We start from the raw sequence: 4,663 nt of genomic DNA, 5'->3' as shown, positions 1-4,663 counted from the left end.
GTGGCGGACAGGGGGCTTTTCGGTTTTGCAGCCCCCCACTCTCCCCCCCCCCCCCCCCCTCCCCCCCCCCGCCGGCCCCCCCCCCCCCCCCCCCCCCCCCCCCCCGCCAGCGGGGCGCCCAATGCCCAAGCAGGAGGATCCACGCCCCCGGGGCCTTCCCTGGCTCTGGCCCTGCCCCTCAGTCACCCGAGGCCCTAGCCCCAGGCAGCCCAAGCCAGCTCAGACAGAACTTTCCGGAGAAAGGGGATCTGGCAGCAGCAAAGCCAGCCCCAGGAAGCAGCCCTGAAGCCACAGCGGTGGTTCAACCGGTCAAACCAGAAAATCACCTGGCAGCCACCTTGGAACCCAGGTGGCCTTTAAAACAAGAAGGTCTGGAGGCCATGTGACACATGTACTCCGGGAAGAGCAAGGATGATGTTCCTTCAGCTTCATGAGTGGCTCACATGACATTCCTGGCCACCGTGCAGAAAGCGAACCAAAGGCCCCCTGCATGTAGATGTCCCTTAGGCTGGGACACAGTCTCCCTGCCAGGGCAGGCAGCCCAGGACACATGAGGCCCTTTCAGAAGTTGCCAGCTTGACTGGTTTCGAACGGCTCTCCACTTCCTGGAGGGAAAGGAGAATCGGGGCCGCTGTGGAGTTTGGTGTGGCGGCCACAGGAGGGGTGTATGGCAGAGAGAAGAACTGAGCTGCTACCCCAGCCCTTGACTGGTCTCCCTGCTGCGGGTCTTAACTCCCACTCCCAGCCAGGACCCTAAGTGCCACTGTCACCATGTCATTCCCCAGCCCAGGAACCTTCTATTCCACTGCGGAGGCCCAAGGCCCACCTCCTTAGCCAGGCCCTCAATGCCCTCTGCCCTCATTCATCCATTAATTCAACAACACGTATGAAGCTCGAGCCTGGCCCTATACCAGGACGATGAAAATGAAGAGGACTAAGATTTGGTTTTACCCTCACGCCCTTAAAGCAGCGTTTGGGAGACAAAGAGAGAGAAACAGAGGAACGTTCTCACTCTTCCCCTAAAAACTCCCTTCTGTTCTAGCCAGACTGCCCAGAATCCCAGGAACGCCCCCTGGATTCCCACCTCTGTCGTCTCTGCTCCTGTTATCCCATCTGCTCCTTCCCCTCCAGGAACGGAAAAGCAGCCCACACTGCTTCCCTTCCTTAGCTTCCCTTCCTTCTAGAGCCTTCCTTGCCACTTCTAGTCAGGCTGGCCTCCTCTAGCCCTTTGTCACAGCAACAGCACTCTCGGTCCCCTCCCCGGTCACTGGCTGCCTCCTGCACCCTGGCATCCTTATTTAGCTGCTGGTAATGCCCCCCAAGAGCTCCGTAACAGTAACAATGATCCTGATTGATCCCCCACATGTGAGGAGTGCTTCACCAAGTGCTTCCAGATCTTGTTGTGGCCTTAGCTCTTTTTGCTTGTGTGCAGGAAAAGGTGGCCTGAATAGGTCGCTAAAATGCCTGGCACAGTGCTTTGCAGTGAATCCTTAATTAGTTTAACAGGTGAGGAGTCAGCAAAAGCCATTAAGGCACGGGCTGCCCACCTACACACGACCCCCATCTGGGTCGGCACAGCCACGTGGGGAAGGCTGGCTTGTGGCACAGATCCAGCCCACGGCCACCTGTCTACCTGCGGACTAAAAACAAGAGGGGCAGTCAGTGCCTCAGCCGACCTGGGAGGTCTCCTCATTGTTCCTGGCAGGCCCTTCTCTGGAACGTCACGGGCTTTTAGAGCAAATGCCATCAATAGTAAGTCACAAAGGTGCCAGCCTAGGTCACATCAACATGATCCAAGAATCTGAACTCCGTCTTGGCAATAACTAGTGAAATGCCTCGTTTTCCCCATTTCACCAAAGTCGCTCCGGGAAAGGTGCCTAGATCAGTGTCCAGCATGGTAAAAGAATGTGTCTGAGACATGGAGCAGCTTGAGAGAGGTGACGACGTGTCTTATTCATCTTGCAATCTCCAGGTCTCAGCCCTGAGCCCAGCTACAGGACCTGTGCATTTTTTTCTGAATGGATAAATTAATGACTATGAATTGGTACTACCCATTTTCTTGGCTCCTTGATTAGCCTCCTGGCTGCCCTTCCGAACTCCGTGGGAAACTCTCTGGAACCCTGCAGGGAAAGCTTTCCTTGACCATCCAGCTCTGTCCCTACGTCGTAGTTCTTACTGAAAAACATGCCCAAGACCAGATAGAATCCCAAGTGCCTTAGGTAGTGTTGGACAGAACGCAGTCAAGAAGCCCAGTGGGCAGATTTAAAAAGGCTAGCGGGAAGAAAGACAGGTTTCTTTCTTTCCCATGAACCCAAACTCCTAAACAGTCCTCTGCGTCCTGGGAAAAGGTGGACCCAACCATCAGAAGCAGAGGAAGCCCCTGCTCAGGTTTTAGGTCAATACACCAAGGGCCTTGAGGGGATGGGCTGGGGAGTGTGCTATCGAGAGACCCCCACTCAGTTCGCTGACTCACTGCCTCTAAAGTCGTCGGCCCCAGGGGGACTCTGAGGACGACCCTGTGGACCTGTGAGGGGAAACTGCACATTTGTCTCTTTGGCAGGAAGGAGGTGTCCAAAAAGGGAGAAGACAAGGTGGGAGAGACAAAAGGAGAAGGGCTGGTGGTTAGCAATTTGAGGGCATGGGACTTAAGGAAAACACAAGCCTCAGAAGGGCCATCTTGGGATTTCAGAAACATCGCTTCCCTCATTTGTCTGTGGGAGAAGGGGACACATTTCCTAGGGGAGGCTAGCTCCCCTAACAACACTGAGCAGGAGCCCAAGACCCTCTGAAATGAGGTGGATGAATAAAGTGCTCCAGGGAAAAAACCTAGGTCACTCCTTGGCATTGAAATGTGGCCAGAACACCAGTGTGCAAACAACTGCTCATCAGGCAGAGTCTGGGGGCCACCAGCAGCCCACAGCCCTCTGTGATACCTCAGCAGTTCCTGGCGCCAAGCCCATCCATAAAATAGCCACTGAAAGTTCCCTTAAGTGCTAATCTGCTGCCCTTTGTCCCCAAGCCAGCAACCTGTCCCCATATCCCATCTGGTTCCTCAGCCCCTCCCCTGCTCACTCCCAGGCCTTTCCCCAATGCCTCCTCTTCCCTGAGCCTTCCCTAGAGGCATGCAGTCCTCCTTTGGCTGCCAGTACCCTGCCCATCCCTCCCAGATAGATAGCTCTCATCCACGCAGTGGCCCCTCCTGAGCTCCAGAACTCCTAGTAGCCTGTATGGATGGATGTATCTGTTCTCTCACCTTAAGTTCCTTGAAGATAGTGAAGCAAAGAGAGAATGAGACCCTGGGAGCTCAAAGACAATGACAACAATAATAACTAGCATTTATCCAGCTTCACACGTGTCCAACTTTGTGTTAAGTGCTTTTACAAACATAATCTCATTTAATCCTTACAGCACCTCAGGAGGTAAGTACTGTTATTATTCCCATTCTACAGATGAGAAATGCAAGCTCCAAAGCTTAAGTGGTATTCAAGGTCACACTGTCCCAAAGTGAGGTCTCCAGGTCTATGTGACAACACAGACTGCCTCTTAACCACGGGTCTCTGTCCCTCCTGGCTCTACCTGCTCCCTCTTCTCTCTTGGCAGGGAAGGTGTGTTGGGAGGGAGGCTTCCACCCTCGAGTGGGAGCTGAGTGCTGGGGGCGGTGCGGTGGGGGAACCTGGGCCGGGCTGAGGCTCCTCCAGGGCAACAGTGGGGGAAGCTGTTAGATGTGGTGGGATTCCCTCAGCTCAGACCTCCCAGAGGCGGAGGCCCCTCAGGGCCCAAGGGGGAGAACCCCTCCTCAGAGGGGGGCCACCCACGCCCTCCCAGAACAAGAGATGGCATCACAGTCCAGTCTGGGAAGCCACGAGATCTTGTCCCTCTAAAGCACAGGCTCCAGCATTGCCAGATCAAAGCGATGTACTGGAAGGTGGGTCCTATCAGCCACCTGACCCGAGGTGTGGACAGTAGTCCTGAAATTCCCCATCCTCCTCAGCCTCCTTCCAAACAAACCTTTTGCCAACTGTTTTTCTGGAGGTGGCTAGTAAGTGCCCCTTTCCCACGCAAACACGCTCACCGAGTCTCTGCCCTCCTCCAGGTGTCCCACCTTGTGGCTTACCTTCACAACTGTGCTCTGGAAACTCAATCCCTTTGGCCCCTCCCTTCCTCCTGTCTTCCCCCTCCTGGCTCCACATTGGGTCACCCCTGAACTGAGGGCACCCAGTGCCTCAGTGACGCGGCTCCCCACCCTGAACCCCTCTTCCGGAGCACAGGCTTTACTTCCCCTCCCCCTCTCCACCTGGGGGTGTGGGGAAGTCATTTCGGTGGCTAGGATTCTCGCTGCCCAGCTCGGGGTACCCAGGCCTAGACTCGCCCGGGTGGTCTCGGCTCCGATGCGCATGCTCCCCAGTGCGAGGCCGGAGAACCTATCCCTAATCACGGACCACAGCAGGGACGCCCCCACCTCCAGGACCCGCTTCTCAAGTCCCCAGGCGGCGGCCCCTCACCGGGATTTCTCCCCTGGTCCTGGCCTCCCGCGCCAACGCCTCCAGCCGGGGAGGCAGGCAGTTCTCCCGGGCTGGGGCAGGGGCCGGGGGCGGGGGGGCGCGGGCCAGCTGTGGCGGTGGGGAGGGTTGGGCGCCCCTCCGGCCACCGCCCCTTACCGATG

At 56.7% G+C, this 4,663-nt stretch overlaps 1 protein-coding gene across 1 annotated transcript in view; it reads right to left on the bottom strand.

The window, feature by feature from the left end:
* Nucleotides 1–4,663, bottom strand: part of RAB15 (RAB15, member RAS oncogene family) — a 23,718-nt gene that overhangs the window by 18,370 nt on the left and 685 nt on the right. The gene's annotated exons all lie outside the window — the stretch shown is intronic.

Source organism: Neomonachus schauinslandi, chromosome 9 (genome assembly GCF_002201575.2).
Source record: "Neomonachus schauinslandi chromosome 9, ASM220157v2, whole genome shotgun sequence".
NCBI lineage: Eukaryota > Metazoa > Chordata > Mammalia > Carnivora > Phocidae > Neomonachus > Neomonachus schauinslandi.
Note: the sequence above shows the minus strand (reverse complement) of the source record. Positions and strands in the feature narration are given on the sequence as shown.